Here is a 19,146-nt window from a genome sequence, read left to right as displayed (position 1 = left end):
CTTATATATGGGCGTCACATTGGCAAATTTCCAATCTGTCGGGACTTCCCCGGTCAGACAGGACTGCTGGTAAATGATGGAAACTGGCTTGGCGAGCACCCCAGCCAGCTCCTTCAGCACCCTCGGGTGTATCCCATCCAGTCCCATAGACTTGTGCATGTGACCTACACTGACTATCTCCTCCCGGATTGCGGGGGGGGGGGGTGTCGTTCTCCCAGTCTCTGTCTTCTGGCTGAGGAGGCTGGATTCCCTCAGTACAACTAGTCTTCTTATTAAAGACTGAGGCAAAGAAGGCATTAAGGACCTCAGCCTTCTCCTCATCACTTGTTACCATGATTCCTCCTGCATCTAGCAGGGGATGGAGGCTCTCTCTGGTCTTTCTTTTGCTACTGACATACTTATAGAAGCATTTCTTGTTGTCCTTGATTGCTGAAGCCAGATTAATTTCCAGCTGGGCTTTAGACCTCCTGATTTCCACCCTGCATAACCTCACAGCATCTTTGTAATCATGGTGAGTGGCTAGCCCCTTCTTCCAAAAGCTGTAAACTCTCCTTTTCTCCCTCAGTTGCAGCCAAAGCTCCCCGTTCATCCAGGGTGGTCTTCTCTGTCACCGGCTTCTCTTACAGCAGCTGGGGACAGCCTGTTCCTGAGCCATTAACACTTCCTTCTTAAAGAGTGCCCAGCCTTCCTGGACCCCTATACCCCTCAGGACTGTCTCCCAAGGGATCCTGTCAAGCATGTTCCCAAACAAGACAAAGTAATCCCTTTGGAAATCCAGGATGTCAGTTCTGCTTCCCTCTCTCATGGCCTCTCTAAGAATAGAGAACTCTATTATTTCATGATCACTGTGCCCTAGTCAGCCTTCAACCACCACATCATCCACCAGTCCTTCTCTGTTCACAAAGAGGAGATCCAGCAGAGCACCTTCTGTGGTCGGTTCACTCACCAGCTGCATCAGAAAGTTATCTGCCACACATTCCAGGAATCTCCAGGACTGGTCCTGCTCTGCTGTGTTGTATTTCCAGCAGATGTCTAGGAAGTTAAAGTCTCCCACAAGAACAAGGGCAAGCGATCATGAGATTTCTCCTAAATGCCTGTAGAATATTTCATCTACCTCTCTGTCCTGGGTGGGTGGCCTATAGTAGACTCCTACTACAACATCTGCCCTGTTGGCCTTCCCCCTGATTCTAACGCAAAGACACTCCACCCTGTCTTCACTACACTTGTACTCAAAGCAATCATAACAGTCCCTAACATACAGCACCACCCCACCGCCTCTCCTTCCTTGTCTATCCTTCCTAAAGAGCTTGTAGGCATCAATTGGCACACTCCAGTCATGGGAGGCATCCCACCATGTTTCTGTAATAGCCACTACATCATAATTTTCCTGTTTCATCATGGCTTCAAGCTCCCTCTGTTTGTTACCCATGCTGTGTGCATTGGTACACATGCACTTCAGATGGGATGGTCTTTTGCCCCCTTCCCCCTCCAATTCTAGTTTAAAGCTCTGTCAATGAGCCCAGCTAACTCCTGCCCCAAGATCCTTTTCCCCCTCTGGGACAGGTGCATCCCATCTAATGCCAAAAGCTCTGGCATCCTGTATACCAACCCATGATTGAAAAATCCAAAGCCCTGACGGTATCACCAGTCTTGGAGCCACAAGTTCATCTGTTGAGTTCTCCTGTATTCTTCTTCATCCATCCCCACAACTGAAAGGATGGAGGAGAACACAATTTGTGCCCCGACCACTTAATCAGTTTCCCCAAGGACCTAAAATCTCTCTTCATTGCTTTAGGACTTCTCCTGGTAATGTCATTGCTACCTACGTGAAAAACCAAGAGAGGGTAGTAGTCCTTGGATCTCACTAGAGTGGGGAGTTTTGCTGTGAGGTCCTTGACCCGGGCCCCAGGGAGGCATCAGACTTCCCTATGAAGCGGGTCTGGTCTGCATATTGGGCCTTCGACACCCCTCAGAATGGAGTCACCCACTACAATGACTCTTCTGGGGTTCTTTTAGAACTGGTTTTAATACCTGGTCCAGAACGATTTGGCCTTGGTGGACCTTGGTCTTCTTCCTTGTTTGTTTCATTTTCTTCCTCCTTCTCTCCTTCATTCAAAAGTTCCAGGCCCCCAAATCTATTGTGGAGGGACACCATGGAGGGTGAGGGAGATCGGGAGAGGATTTTCCTGCCTCTGTGAGCAGGGACACGTTTCCAGCCTCCCCCATCTCTTAGGTCCCCTCCTTCTGCCTGGTAGCAAGAGGATGAGGGATTGCCTGCCTCGTTTGGAGCCTCCATTTGCTCCTGTTGCTTCATGGATGCCAGGGTGCTACTCCACCAATAAATTTCCTTTTCACACTCCCTAATACTTCTTAATTTTTTTTTTAATTTGCCATAAAAATCGAATTTTCCATAAAAGGCAATTTTTTTTATTAGGCGTGATCTAGCCTTGCTAAACCCATGCTCACTGTTCCCAGTGACCTTGTCCTTCTTGTACCCAGAAATGTACTTCAAGAGGACTTGCTCTATTATTTTGCCAAGAATCAAAATGAGGATGACTGGTCTGAAGTTCTCTGAATTGACCTTCCAGGCTTTTTGAAAATGTGACAGTATTTATCTTCTTCCAGTTGTCACAGATCGCCCCCTTGATTTCCTGTAAGTTGAAGTTACAGTTTGTGGTTTTCAAACAAGTAAAAGAAGCAATTTTTTCTTTCCAGCAATTTGCCCACAAGTCTGCACCCAACCTTTTTGTGGATTTAGAGAACTGATGTTACTATGGAACTTTGCCAGAACAACAAGGATTTAATTTTGTTTTGATCAGATAGCAATCTGAGGAGAGGGATATGTAACCTCTGATCTCCCTCCCCCCCCCCCCCCTCCCCCCCCAGTCAAAACCATTTGTAGCTTTTCCTTAAAACAACTCAAGACTGTGCTTTGAAGTGCTCATTTTAATACAGACCTCAGATGGAAACAAGTTTTTCCTTTGACTGTGCAAATGCAATGTATTTGGCTGAAATGCAGCAGGAAAATGAGAATGTGGGCCCAAAGAAATGAGAATCTTATATTAAGCAAGCAATGTATGTCTGATGTAATACTTGGGTCCCAAGCAGATGCTAGGATTGAAGACTTCTAATGGTTGCTCAGTGCCATGGATGCCTTGTTATGCAAAGGCTGGGAGGAAAGTAAACACAAGTGCAGATTACACCTTGGCCAAACATCTTTGTTACTTCCTGAAGTAACATTATAATTGTTCCAAAGCAACATTGTATTTCAGACTAAAAATGCTTCAGAGTAAACCTATATTTTATAAAATTTATACAGTTGGACTCCATGATCTTAAAGGTCTTTTCCAACCTAAATGATTTTATGATTCTATGATTCTGCTGCAGTGCTGAGAGGAAGCTATATTTCTTATGAGGGTTTCTTGAAGAAGTGATGTCTCTGCTTGTCTAGTATTCATTCTATCACAGAATAACTTTCAGACCTACTTGCCGATACTGAATTAATACAACAGTGTAAAAATCTCAAAGTTTTAGTCACTCTTATGAATTCCATAAAAAATACAGAAATACAGGGTGTAGAGAAGAGATAGTAACTATACAATTGTCCAGGTAAGAAAAGAACATAACTATATTACTACACACTAAGGAGTCTTTAATGAAAATGTTCAATAACTTTACAAGGTTATAATTTGACGTGAGATTCAAACCACTGTGCATGTGGATGCATAGAGAAAATCAAGCTTCATTAGTTACTGCTGCATATAGAACTCTTTGAAATAAGAAGATTCATGGGGTGAATAGTTCTTTGGATAAAAGCCCTGAGAGTCTTTCAATACTGTTAAACACCCTTTAAATAAGTTGAGAATGATAATTCTTGAGAATGATTTTCCCCCAAGAATGCTTCTGAAGAGCAAAAGTCTCTAATTCTTTAGTGTGTTCATGGAGAGATTAATGATGGGAGTACCTATGCTACCTCTTCTGAAAAGCTTTTGATTTTTCCCACCTCCTCTTAGTCATAGAAGTTTATTTACGTAATTAGGGATCAAAACTAATGTGATACAGATGATCACACCCTGCAGATAGCCAGAGAGTATTAGCCTCTTGATTAAAGCTCCCAACATCTTCTGTTGGTGCAGAGGCAGGCTTGAAGTGAATATTTTAGGAAGTCCAGATGCAGAAATCTGAGCATTTGGCAAACATTTGTAAATAACAAAACTAATGAAAATAAAGCTGTTCTCAGAGGAAAAAAGTCTAAGCTAATCGAATAAATACAAGATGACAGTAGCACATGTAAAAGAGTACGTACAGGTTGTTTTGCAGTTATGTTAATCAGTAATTCTGAAAGTTTGAGTCTCTCTAGTGGTGGCTCGGAACTCTTGCTGTTAGTACTTATTTGTGTACACAGATGTAGACTTGGTGAAATACAAAAGACCTATCTGAATTCCATAAGAAGATCTGGTTAGCCAAAGGATTGGGCTAGGAAATTGGAAAACAGTCTTTTCCCTCATTTTAACATCAAAGATGAATGATTAAGATTAGAGGGGAAAGTTATAAAATGTGTTTTATTCTCTCTCAAAATAGTTCCTGTCAGTTTTCAAAGCTTCATAGAGTCATTATGTCGCTATGTCATCATGAAACTCACAGTTTTCACTTCAGTCAGAAGACTAAAAAGATACCATTTAGGAATTGGTTTTCAAACTGGCCTAGAAACTCCAGTTTCATTTCCAGAAAGGGAGACTTGGTTATTAGAAAGAATTTTTTACTTTAAATTGCAGTGATTTTCTGAAAGAAACTCTCTGGGAAGATGGTGAGATGCTTATGACCAGAGATTTTGAAGACTAGATTAGAATCTGAGTGCATCAAAGTGGGTGTGCTTTGCTGCTGTGCAGACTGCCTGTGCTGGAAGAGGAACTGATTGGTGTTTTAAGATCATCTTCTAAGATTATGCATGTCACATTCCTCACCTGTCCCGTATATATTTCAATGCCATACATATTACGTAATAATAAAACACAAGGTTTTTTTATCCTGTAAAGCACGGGTGTAGCTTTACAGGATACGCCAAATCAGTGACAGATTCTGATCAGTATTAAGCTCCTGCTCCTGCCATTCCAGAGTTTTGGGCTGGGGTGGGTAACTGGAGTCTCCCCAACCTCTTGCTTCTGTGGATTGACACAGGAACAGAGAAATGGAAGGAAAGAAAGAAGGGCTTTGTCTTCACTCAATCTTGTCTGCTGCTCCAGAGCAGAATTTTCCATTCTTAGATAAAGCTGATCAGAAGAAGGACCCAGAATGAGAAATCCCTTTGAAAATACTGTGGTGAAAGCATTCTGAAGTCATTCTAAGATAATGTTCACTACACTGGGAGATCTGTGAGAATCAATGATTAACCTGGTGTGTGACATGGTACTATTTCTGTTCTGCCTTTGTATCTGATTTTCTGTTGGGAGCAAGGGAGATATTGATAGGAATAAGTAAAGAAAAGAGCCTGTAAGACTGCCAATCTTTCTTTAGTTTCTAGTGAAATACGTACCAACTGCTACTCTTCTTTCTGCAGCAACAGTACTGATACTGTCAGCACAGATGTGCTTCTAGAAGATTATAATGATGCTTCTTGGTTATCCAGTGATTTTGAAACGGGAAGGGATGTCAACAGAAAAAGCTTGAAGTTTGAACTGTACAAGGAAAATGAGTTGAAGTAGTTTACTCTTTGTCCTTTCTATCTTACCATTCATTTGTTGGATCTGTTATAGATCACTCTAGTTTTAATGGAGAATTCTCTTCCATAGAGAATGTAAATGTAAATGTAAATGTAATGTAAAGCCTTTTAGGGCTAAACCTTGCCTACAGGTCTCCCTGTTAAAGTACAATCAGGGCTAATAGAAGGTTCTGAGAATTGAGAGAGGATGGGAAATAAATAATGTATGACTAAGCCTTCTAAATTTGTGGGACTTCATAGTACTTTAGGTCCATATTCTGCTAGTAACTTTGTGTTTGCTGAGGTCATTTACCTTATTCTGGAAATGTGTTAGCTTTGAGAACAGAACAAGGCTTGAAGGGCAATGACAAAGAAGTCTAGCCATGGAAGACTTATGTAATGCATGGCACCACAGACAGAAATTTTACAAGCTAGTGTTTCTAGCTTGTGTTTCTGTAGCTAGTATTAAAGGCTCTTAAATATTTCCAGTGTTCTGATAAAGATCACCAATTAAAACATTTTGGTAGCTTTCACAGTTTCTAAAATGCAGGTTATACCCAAAGATATTCCATAACATCTTTCTTGTACTTTTTTGAAGACTAGTCTGAAATATCGGCTGCAGCTCTTCCTTTTGATCCCAAAAGGTCAGGAACACATCCACAAGTTATCATGAATGTTCTCAAAATACTTATGTCATATTAAATGAACTCTTAATTATAAAGTCTCTGGGGTTACCATAAAATTTCAAATCCTTAAACTAGTTATATAAAAAGTTGCTTTTAAAGATGGATGTATGAACAGTATTGGTGCTTCTTGTGTTGAATATGTATTAGATATTTTATCACCTTATTTCTGCTGAACTACAAGCATGATCTATCTTATGCTCTACTGGTGAAGCAGAAAGAAACTGTGTGCATGAAACTAGATGAAGCTACAAAACTAAATCAAAATGGCAATGCTGGAATCTTTGCCAGAGAAAGAATCATGAAAGTGAAAGGAGAGGATGTCTTCTGTTATAACGAGCAGTGCCACACTTTCCAAAATGCCCTCCAAATGCCTTGCTTATATACACATTTCTCATGCAGATTTCAGATTCGGAAAAAACTAAAATTTGCATGTGCAGTATAGTAATTCATGATTCTATCTGAGGTAAAAGTTCAAGCACTTTTTGGATTTTTTTTCCTTTGAAACTTGTAAACATTGTTTGGGACTCTTTTAAAACACTTTTGGTCTCTGAATGGTGAGCTCACTAATGCTTTTTTGTAGTCCATTAAACCTAAGAAAAATTATTCAGTTGTTTTGGGAGACTGGAAATGCAAATAAAAGTCATGGAAATAGTCTGCATTATGAGGGAAGTATTTGAAAATTAGTTTGAAGAGAGGACATGTTTTTGTCTGTATCTTCTAAAGCGAGCAGTAGGAAAATGCCTCAACCTCTTGTAGACAATATAAAATCCATTGATGTGGAAAGCAGCAAAGGCAGAAATTGAATATGTCATAGATTGTAACAGAGTGAAGTTCAAACAGCCTGTTTGGATAATAGACTGCCATAAATATATCTATGACATGGAAAGCATGCCAGCTGAAATTATAGAGGATTTTCTTAGTCTGAGAAATGCATATTCCAAAGATTGTTTCTGGTCTAATGCTTTCTATTCCAGGAAGATTTAGATGGTGAATTCAAAATATATTTGCAGTTCAATCACAACTTTGATGTAGAATATTTAGCATGGGATATTCAGACAGATGCTTTCTCTTTTTACACCTTACTCCTGTCCTTGCTGTCCTTTTTTCTGTCCTTATTTTTAAACATCTTCCTGTCCTTTATTTTTAATCTGTCCCCTTTCTTTTCTGGATTTTTTTTTTTTAAATGCTTTAAAAAGGTGGATTGGTGAAAGGTCCTTGCATGGATGAACTAGAGTTTTACCTCTTAATCTAAATGCCAACATTCAGAACTTGAATGTTCTGAATTAGTTCATTTTAGTTTAAATTATTCATGTTTTCTGTGTATGTGAACAATTATTATCTTCCAGAATCAACTGACTTCATCAGCATCTGCTTTCAAAAGTGAGACTTTCTGTAGCAATGGGAGTGAAAACAGAAACATTGCTACATATATCAATATACTGTCTAATCTCTCCTCAAGTTTTGTGTATGTCTTTGCATGAGCTCTGACTTTTCAGTACTATGTTTAAAATGTGGGAACAAAAAGCCTCTGCAAAGTCACGAGTAATGTCCCATTTTCCTTTGTGCCTATAAACAATGGTTGTGTCAAGCTTCTTATGCATTCTGGAAGTCTGTCTGTTTCTTATCTGCCATCACCTGACTGACATTCCTTTCAGTCACTGCTTCCTGGGACAAAGTACAGCCTCAGCATAGTATGTCTTATGATATGTGAATAAATGTATAACTTTGCATTCGGCTGTATGGAAATGTGCTTCATGTGTGAATTATTATAGCTCTTGGTATGCCATTCTTGCAATCATTGCTTACCAGTTTCAACTATAATCTCTAAATGTAAAGGACAGACTACTGTAATATAATGGTTAGACTGCTGCATTCACATGGTTTGATGGGAGATTATAGCAGGCTGCTTCTGTAATTTTTAATGAGCCAACTCATGTGACTGATTGTTTTTGTTACATTAGAGTAATAAATGGAAAATAGTGCACTCTCTTAATTGTCTGTATTTTGTATTTTCAGCCACAGTGAATTTCATACTTAGTTTTCTCCAGACACTCAGATGGGGTAACAACAATTAAATATGTCACATACAGCCTCCCAAAAGATATATTTGTGTTTTCTATTGGGAAAGGTTGTTGGACGTAAAAAACACAGCAATCATTGGTGGTTTATTTTCATCCTCTATGTCTAAAGTGACAGCTATGACATTTGCTGCTGGGTCTTTTAAGCAATGCTCTTTTTTAATTTAAACTCAATTTGCCTCTTGACTACAAAATTTATTTAATGTAACACAGATTTCTATGCTAAGATTCATTAGATTTCTGGCTTAATTGTGTCTGGGCAAGGAGCAGGACCTGACTGCAGATTACCACTATTGCAGATGCAGTGATACATCATCTTCATAAAGTTTTTGCATTAGCTTGTCCCTCTTTCACTGACACATTCCTTGGACAATTCCCCTGCAAGGACACAGTTAAAGGGCAGTACTGACCATTTGAAATACAAACACTTTTTTTTTTTTTTTTTTTTTTGCCAGGGTAGTTTTGAATTTCTTTTGGCATTGCTATAAAACACAGTGTTTGAATTTAGGGTTTTTTGTTGTTTCTCGATTCATTAGATGCAAGATCCATTTATTGCTGAGTTTATTAACATACATTACTTCATGTATAATATAATGTGGTGGTAAGCAAAACTGAGCTTGGATCTCTAACTATTGCTAAAAGACATATTAAATAGATTGCATTTTAAGGAATAATTGCTGGATTACTGGTTTTGTAGTTAGGTAGATATACTTACCACAACCCCCAAAAATGCACGTGCACATGCACTCATGTGCACATGCACTCATGCACACATGCAAGTTGAGTTCCCTCTTATTGAAGAAGTTGACTTTTAAGTCATAGATGAAATCTTCAGACAGACTAATGACAACCTTCAGAAACTCTGGGAATGAGATTCAGCGAGTTAAAAATAAGTTAAGAAACAAAACTTATGATGTTATAGCTGAATTTAACTGAGATTGTGCATGTGGATTTCTAGGGTTTGAAACTATTTTTGCAGATAAAATACTGGGCAGAAGGCCTGGGGAGGCTCTGCCTGAGGTAACTCTAGATAGCCTGCCCACTACCAAAAAGTACTGCCCCTTGGGTCATACAGGTCTCTGTGGAAGACCTCCCTGCACACAAAGTCCACTAGGCAGTTGAAGTGATACCCTTTGACTGATGCTGCATTGCAGGGGGTCTGCATGCCTGCCCTGAATCATGAGGACCCACCAAGTTACAACTATGGCTAATGTGAAATTTTTCATATAATATAGCAGAACAGGCTCTTTAGTTTAGGCTGTGACAAATTAAAGATGTTATTGAAGTGAATAGTAATTCATTCTACTTTGACTTCCAGCCTGCCATCAGCTAATAATGGCTTTGTCACTAATGATTTGGTGGGAATGATTTTGTTTTACATAACACCTGTCATCTAAAAGCATCCCAAAGTGGTCTATAGCCTAATTTACTGATTACTCAGATATTGCTTCCTTCACTAGCAAAATGCAGCTTTGGGTGAAAGGTGGCAACTGTGTGCTACAGCTCAACATTTGCTTGCCAGAGATAGATGGGAAATAAAAGTGGTACTTAGTAGAGTCCAGGGAGAACTATCTAGTCCTCGTAAATGAGAGTTTAGCTACAGCTAAGAGGCTTGTAATCTGTGCTGTACAAACGTCTAGATGAGGAGGGAGGCTTTAGAAGGGGTTTGTGGAGAGACAGGGCAAAGCTAAGGGAAGATAAGGTTCTGCATGCAGGGGTATCTGGGTTGTGGAATGGGAAGCCAGGTCAGAAACTCTGCTTTCTGAGAGAGACTATATCCTAGCAATTAAAGTTATGGCATTTTCTCATGGAGGAAGTCTCATACTACAGTGTCATATAGATTACTGCTCATTTAACTTACAATTATTTTTAACTTACAAGTTTGCTAATTGGAAGATTCAAAAGTAAGAATTACATAATGCCCGTTGAAGAAAAACACAACGTAATACTTGAATTTACGGATTTATTCTTAACAAAGATAAAGTGGGAATTTAGATTTCTGTTCATCAGACTGTGAGATTTTTATGTCAGTGGGGAATGATGGAAAAAAGAAACCCTCTACACAGTTCTGAAAAGTTTATAGTTTCTTTATGGCCTGGGTTTGAAAGCGAAAGGGGCTGTACACTGCAAGTTTCTTTGTGACCAGTTTCTTGTAAAGGCCTTCTGCACAGAGAGAAATATGATCTTATGTAGAATATAGGAAGATCTACATATGCTAATACTGCTTAAAAGATGTTTTGACACTGTAAAATACTTTACAGATAAAGACAGGACATTAGAGTGGAGGTTACGAAAGACATTGTTAAAGGTCCTGTGATTACATCTCTGATATTTTAAGCCTGCAAATTTATTATTTGTTGTGTTGCTATGCATTTTAACAAATCACAGAATCATAGAAACATAAAATCATAGAATAGTTTGAGTTAGAAGGGACCTTAAAGACCATCTAGTTTCAAATGCCCTGCCATGTCCCTTATGTCACATACTGCTCAGACGAGGGACAAGTGACTTAGATTCTCTCAGGCCCTGTTTTGGGGTTTACAAGTCACCTCTCACACCTGGGGACCCACGGGTACATGTCCTCAGATCCCATGGACTTATGCACCTTGAGGTTTCTTAGATGGTCTTGAACTTGATCTTCTCCTACAGTGGGCAGTTTTTCATTCTCCCAGTCCCTGCCTTTGCCTTCTGTGTCTTGGGCAGTGTGACTGGAGCACTTGCTGATGAAGACTGAAGCAAAAAAGTCATTGAGTAACTCAGCCTTCTCCATGTCCCAGGTAACCATGTCTCCCATTTCCTTCCAGAGAGAGACCACATTTTCCCTAGTCTTCCTTTTTTCACCAACATACCTATAGAAGCTTTTCTTCTTGCCCTTGACGTCCCCAGCCAGATTTAATTCTATCAGGGCTTTGGCTTTCCTAACCTGATCCCTGGCTACTTGGGCAATTTTTCTGTATTCCCAGGCTATCTGTCCTTGCTTCCACCCTCTGTGGGCTTCCTTTTTGTGTCTGAGTTTGTCCAGGAGCTCCTTGGTCATCCATGAAGGCCTCCTGGTATTCTTACCTGACTTCCTCTTTGTTATGATGAATTGCTCCAGAGCTTGGAGGAGGTGATTCTTGAATATTAACCTGATTTCTTGGGCCACTCTTCCCTCCAGGGCTTTATGCCACTCTACTTTGCCAGGCAGATCCCTGAAGAGGCCAAATTCTGATCTCCTGAAGTCCAGGGTAGTGAGCTTGCAGTGCACGTTCCTCACTGCCTTAACTCCACCATTTCATGGCCACTGCAGCCAAGGCTGCCCTTGAGCTTCACACTCCCCACCAGCCCCTCCTTGTTGGTGAGAACAAGGTCCAGCATAGCACCTCTCATCTTTGGCTCCTCTATTATTTGGAGAAGGAAGTTATCATTAATGCATTCCAGGGACCTGCAGTTGCTCTAGTGATAACAAGTGACAACAGAAGAGTTTTCAAAGCCAGCAACTTACTAAATGTTAGTGTAATAGTAATTTCTGTTTATTTTTCAATTTAAATGCTTATTTTTATTTCTGTGTTTTTTTGAGACAAATATTCCAAGGTTTTTTATATCCTGCCCTGATGGATGAATAACTTTGATATTTCTATTTCACATGTAATCATAGAATTGCAGGATGACTGAGGCTGTAAGGAACCTTGTGAGATCATTTAGTCCCACCCCCTGCACAGGACACAGTCAGCTAGAGCAGGTTGCCCAGGACTGTGTCCAGTTAGGGTTTTAATATATCCACAGATGGAAACTCCACAACTGTAGTAAAAATGTGTTTTCTTGTGTTCACATGCAATTTCAACAGTAATCTCCATCACAAGGTGAGCAAACATACTCAAGTACAATACTGCTTTGAAAAATGGAAATGATTACTCTTGTTCTAGGAAAGGTCAAGCGAATTCAAAGGAGGTTTTTTTTTTTTCCTTTTTACTCAAACCTGAATGACTTCTTTGTATGAAATTGAAAAAGTTGCTTTAGGAAATAAGAATAAAAACTCCATGGGAAGCATTTTAGGCAGGATTTCAGTTCTTCAAGAATTGAACTCAAATAAGAGTAACTTAAAAAACACTATAGGATAAGAATGAATTTTAGTGTTCTTGGGAAATAATTCACTCTGCAGGAGGATAATAAAAGAGACTTTTAAACAGTGTTCAGATGTGGAGTCTTCTCTGAGAAATGAATAGCAACACTGATAAAATCATAATTGTTTGGATACTGACTATGCCTATTGTGTAAGAAGGATGTTTGTAAGCCTGCTGAACTACTTTGAAAAGTACTAGGAACAAAATAAGATATTGTTTCTATGATGTGATCTCCCAGGAGTGTAGAGCTTTTGCAAACGAATTCATTTATTTAGTTGCCTGCAAATACATTATGGATGCTAACCACAGCTATCAAGTTTGTAAATACTGGTTTGTGTGAATTTTATTTTTGACTTGTACAGTGGTAGAAGACTGGATTATTGTGTCTCATTGGAGCACAGTTTTGGCACCAGTGAAAATAACAGTGAAAGTAACTTCCAATGAGACCTTGATTTCACCTTGTGACCAAGTGAAAGAGTGCATGAAAAGGTGTGTGGTAGGAAGTCACGTGTAGCATTGGGTGATGAACAAGAGCGCGTGAGAGACAATTTCATCATAAGTCTATTCAATATCAGTGTCAAGGGAAAGACCACATCTGACAATCCTACATCTGAATGAATTCAGAGTGTTAGAGTGATTCTACTTTTTTTCTCTGTCCTTGGACAGCACTCTTTCAAACTTAATTACCTGCAGTTAGGCTTATTTAGACAGTTACAGAAAATAAGTAGCATGTTTGTTTGGAGGCTCTGAGCCCTGTAACTATTACTCCTGAATGCTTTTTTGTTATATTTTTCCTGTTTACCCTCATCAGTCCCATGAGCAGTTGCTAGAACTCCTCAGACAAGACATTTACCCAAGGCACTCAAACGGTTTATTTATTTGTTTATTTAGTGTTTACCTAGGTTTTCGAATTATGAAATTGAAGATAGATTTACTTAAAGAAAAACCCAAACCCCCACACCATCTGGACTGAATCAGGAATTTGTCAGTTTTACCCTTATAGAAAATTGGTTTATGTTTTTCTCTTAAAACTTGTTCAAAGAGAAACTGACCTTTCCAGAGAAACCAATTAAGTTTAGAAACCTGAGCCAATATTTGGATGCTCTAGTAGTTCCTATTGTTAAAAAATATTTGGAAGTATCGACCCTTCTGTAATGCACTATCAACTGTGGGAGCTGGAAGGCTTCATACTGACTTATAACAGCTGAAGTCACACAAAATTATGCATTATGCTGATTTTCATGATCATATCTTATGTGGGTGTTTTTTCCTTAACGAGAAGCCCAAGTAAATAAAACCCAAAATATGATAGTTTTGCACACAAAGTATGCAGAGCTTTGGAGTGGACGTTTTGTTTATAAGTAAAAGTTCCTTCTGAATTGTTATGTAATACAAAAGCCTCCTGACTTAGAAAGCAAACTGGATTACACTTTTCTAATGCATTTTTCAGTAACATTTAAAAACTGGTTCCTTTTGCAAATGATGGAATAAGGAATTTCAAACTACATCTTCTAGAACATGAATTTTAATAGCTCTGCAAAATTTTGATGTTACAGATTCAGATCACGTTTTACTTTGAATGCAGATTGTTTTTACCAAGTATTGAAGGATGTTGTTGCTTTTATGGGGAATTTTGACAGAGTAATACAGAGAAACAATGTATGTCGAAGAGGAAAAAAAATATTTTCCAAAACAACAGTTTAGAAGAATCCTTTGTGATCTCAGCAGTGATGGTACTTAAAAACTTGTATTATTTATTCTCCCTGTTCTCCTAGAGAAGATACCCTGCTAGTTTTGTCTTTGAAGGAGTACTTTACTTCCCCCCCTTCCCCCTCTTTCCACCCTTAGCACGGGAGATGGGACCTGAATGAAGAAGCCAGCTTTGGAAATAAAACTTGTTTAAATTGAGATGTGAACGGCAATGAAAACATATGCTGCATAGCTGTCGTATAGAAGTTGCAGTGTGTACTGGTTCTCAGAGTCCCTTCACCATGTGTTGCCATGCCTTTAGTAATGACTAACATCTGTCATGTTTATTTTTTTCCCTATACCCCAAGGGAAGAAGTGTGTGCAGTGAAATATTTTGTTTGTTTTATTTTATTAAATTTATCCTGCATACATTTACTGTAAGTTTGTTATATGAAGCAGAGTCAAAGAAATGTTATTGGAACTTGAAAGCCCAAATTATTATTGCATTTAGTCCTTTGAAAGATCTATCCGTGGTCTTCAACCGTCCCTGGAGAAAGCTCATCTTTATTAAGGACAAACCTCTACCCTCAAGTTTGACAGTTCAACTGAATGTTTAAGCTAAGAAATACCTGTTTGTATCAAATATTGTAATATTCAGTGAAACTACTGATAATAGCACAAATTCTCTCTAGCCAAAAAAATTAAAAAGACAGCATCACATGATAACTCAAATAAGGTTTATATAAATGCAACTCCTAAGATAACTAAACTCCAAATTACTCTAAAAATAAGCAGGGAAAGTAGGAAAAAAAATCTTAATCTTGGAAAGGCAGTCCTAAAAACATATTCAACAAAATATTCCATTCAATACTATATAAACCCAATGTTTTTTCTAAAGTTGTGGTTTTGAACAGTATTTGGTATTTAAAAGAAACATTTATGTAGCTCATTGGAAAATTTTCAGTACACAAATACCTAAGTAAATTTATAAACTCCGCTTTTAAATAACTGATTTCAAAGACAAAGCAGATAAAAACAAATATATCATTGTAATGAGATTAAAAGGCAACACCCCCAGGAAGGCTGTTTATAGTGCATGCTAGAACAAAGAGCAGGACTTTCCTTAAAAGATTAGTATGTGCTGTAATTCTGGTGAAACTGAAAAATATTGCTGTTGAAAAACTAATGGGTAAAGTTCTGTAAGAGATATTGTAACTCCTATCAAAGCATGTTAGCGGGCAGAAGCAGAATAACATCTCAATTTCTCTGGGCTTCATTAAACAAGCATTAAAACCTTCTTAACACAGACTGGCAGGAATGAAAATGGTTGCTGTTCAAGTAAGTGAAGTCACATTCTCATAAACCCTTAGGGTGATACAAGGTATGAAACAAAATGGAGGTTTTCTAGTTCTTTTCATGACAGCTCATGATTTGTACAACAATGATTGTGGTTTGGAAGACATGGAGTAGAGAGAGATTTTCCTTTTAAATAAATATGAAGTAGGACCTATGCCTAGGAGAAGGAAGAAAGCTGGCCAGTGAATCACAGTTATTGTGTTACTGAGTCTCTCGCTGAAGTTTCAACTGAGACTTGATCAACAAAATATTAAAAATGAATGTAACCTGAAGAGGTTCATACCCAGGCTCTGTTCTTGTGAAAAGCTTAGTTTCAGTTGGTGGTTTCTGAAAATTTCTTGGTGTATATAGTCTAGCTTCCTATAACTTTTAAATAAGAGTATCAGGGAAGAGGAAACAAAGGATTCAAGAAGCTCCCAAGTCTCCTCCAAGCATTTCTTTTTGCTATTCACGCTGAACACCTTCATTGCTCTTCTGCTAGTAGAAAAAATGATGGACAAGATGAGAGAGATTTTTGAACCGAAGTAATTCACCCTGCCCCAGAAACATCTCTTGCTGTGGAAACTACTTACCCCAAACACAACAGAAGCTTTTCCACTGAGTTTAATGTTCTTTGCATGGGCCATAAAAAGCCCAGGGGCTGCGCTAATAGATTTCTTGCACCTTGTTTGTCATCTGGAAACAACTGTATTCTGTTTTTAATGGTGTTGAAAGATTACATTATCATATGTAAACATCTAAGTCGTGCAGTCATGAGGATGATTTTTTGAATACAGCTTTGATTTTACTTTGTGACCTGGAGCTTTCGGTCATCTTCAGGCAATGAGCCTGAAGATGTGTTTGGAACATCAGACCACATTAAGTGGGTACTCCGGTGCCATTGGGATCTGAGTGCTGGGCAACACATTACTTGCTGACATCATTAATAGACATGTTAGCTAAGAGCAAGTATGATGTGGACTGAAGTGGGGCAGAAGACAAGGTGATACATTTAGTAAATATTTGATGAGGTTGTGGGATTATTTCCATGAGATTACTGGCTGCTTTCCTACTGCTTTATCTGTGTAGTAACATCACCATAATATTATTAGTTCTGCTGGGGATGGATTGGCATAGTTTAGCCTTGCTTTACCAGAATCTTCCATTTCATCTGGATGCAGCCAGCATTGCATGCCATTTTCATGTGAGGAAAACCCTTTGCAGCTAATGGAGGAGAACAGGCACTTCTAGAACATAAAGCACTTTGTAGTGGCAAGTTTTTCTATCAATCCAGAGACTTAGTTGTTTTTAAGTACATGAGTTCATCCCTTGTTGCTAATGTCAGTGCAATACTACAGTCATATTTGAAGCTTGTCACCTATCTGGTTACGTGAATTAGTCCTTTTCCTGCCAGTACCCAATCTGTTTAATTTCTTACCTCTATTTTGCTGCGTGCATTAAGGAGCACTTCAAAGAAGGATTTCTTTGCTTTCAAAGGATTCTTTTGAACCTGTATGAAGGGTAAGCTTTTAAGTTGTAGACTTTGCACATAAAACCACATTTATAGAGTGCCTAATCTTCATCTTTGCACCCTTCAGACTACTTATCTATCATTGGTGTGACATGCACAAATAGGCTGCCTTGGATGTGATGTTGTCTTGGGTTATTAACTTCTGCCATTGAATCTCTCTCAGTTGTTTCTCAGTTGATTATTGCATAGCATAATACATAGAAAACTGCATGTAAAATATATCGATTGCCATAGGAAAATAGCTGCCCTTATCCTTCAAAACTTAGTTGGCTTATATTTGGAAAGGAAAGGCCTAAAGATTATTTTTGTCTGAAAGTTTTCATCAGAGCTGTCTTTACAGATCTCATTCTTCTATTAGAAACATTAGAAATTTGTATTAATAAATAACATCAATTCATATAGTGTTCCCATCAGTGAGGAATCTGTACATAGGATTTTCATGCTGATGGACCTATATCAATGTGATTTTTGATATATTATTGAAACAGGACATCATTTCAAAGCAGCAGTGGTCAAAGCAATGAGAAAACTTAACATATAGTGAAGAATTGGTTATTTCCATCTGCCCCGCTCCAACCCCTTTCAGCTCTGGGAGGGCTTAAGAAGTGTACCTCAGCATTTCTTAATTTTCTTTTTTTAAGATGGGAAAGAAACATAAAGAAACAAAACCAACTTCTTTGTTGCCAGGATGGTGTGGACTGGCCATACTATATTTCACTATAACCATACCTATCAGTTCCAGATAAGAGAAAAGCCAGGAGTACCAGATTCTTGACACAATAGTGCTCTACCCTATTTCCTTTACATGTAATAAAAGAAGTGGCCAGTTATTGGAAGAGCTGTTAATCTTCTCTCTCCCTCTCTCATGCTGTCAAGGAGAGCACAGGCTTCTCCTGGGTGACTTCACTGCCTGAAGAGCTCTTTCTACATCCCTCCTGACAGACAAGGACTTCTTAACTGGACCATCCCATGTACAATGACAACATTGCTTTTAAAATGGCCACAGATACCAAATAATACCAACCTTCATAGGTCCCATGGTTAGTTCAGTATCTACTACACTAACCTCATGCCTCTCCCTGCTACGCTTCTAACTGAGGTTGGGTTTCCTGCCTGGCCTCTGCTCTCCAGCTGGAAGAAGTAGAAAGCAGTCCAGGCTTCTCTTCTCCTGCTGCTTAGGGATGCTCCTTTATCACTACTTCAGAAAGAACAAATACTCCTGAAAAGATGTTGAGTGTGGGTGGGGGCACTCATAGCTTCATTCAGAACTGCCTTTCTCTTCAGCCTAGAAATTGAATAGTTTTGTTGTATTTGGATGCGGTGTTCTGCTTTCAATGTTAAAAAAAAAAATAAAATCATCTAGCCTGTCCTATTTGAGGAGGGGACTAGGATCACTTAATGATTCTCTCCTGTGTGAAGGTGAGTGCTGCTGCTATGTGAAGTTTCAGTCTAATGTGAAGTTATGGCAAAGCAAGAGAAAGTATGGGGCTGCCTTTTCAAAGTGCAGTGAGCCACTTGGTAAAGGTACATCCAGCAAATATAACTCTGAAGAGCATTTGTAGGTGGTAAGGCCAGTTCACCAAGTTCGTCACTCTGGTTCCTTTCCAGGTGAACATGGGCTGATGTACCTGCCATAGCCAGAGCTGCTGGCGAAGCTGCAGATTTGGGAGAATACAGAACCTTAATGTTGGTCAATGTTAAGATGATAAAGTCCTCTATGACTAAGGATGGGTCAGTCATGTGCCAGTAAGGTAATTTCCTGGCCAGCTGAAGAAGGTAGAAGGTGCTGTCTATCACTGTTGCTCTGTGGGAACTTAGAGTCAACTGGGAAGCCAGAATCACCTCCCAGTTGCTGGCTTGACTGTCTGATATGCTAATTTAGGTCCTGTTATTCCCCAGTTCAACAGTCTATTGCATCTGAAATAATGGGAGTACTGTGGAAGAAGATATTGCTAGCCAATATATGAACAGTTACGGCAATATTACTTATACTACTTCTATGCATGCTTGCTAGTTGCTCTGCTCT

The 19,146-nt window shown here is 39.0% G+C and overlaps 1 protein-coding gene across 1 annotated transcript in view; it reads left to right on the top strand.

The window, feature by feature from the left end:
- Window positions 1-19,146, top strand: part of GABRG3 (gamma-aminobutyric acid type A receptor subunit gamma3) — a 335,936-nt gene that overhangs the window by 86,770 nt on the left and 230,020 nt on the right. The gene's annotated exons all lie outside the window — the stretch shown is intronic.

The sequence above is a fragment of the Strix aluco genome, chromosome 2 (genome assembly GCF_031877795.1).
Source record: "Strix aluco isolate bStrAlu1 chromosome 2, bStrAlu1.hap1, whole genome shotgun sequence".
Lineage (NCBI taxonomy): Eukaryota > Metazoa > Chordata > Aves > Strigiformes > Strigidae > Strix > Strix aluco.
This window is presented reverse-complemented; position numbering and strand designations above follow the sequence as displayed.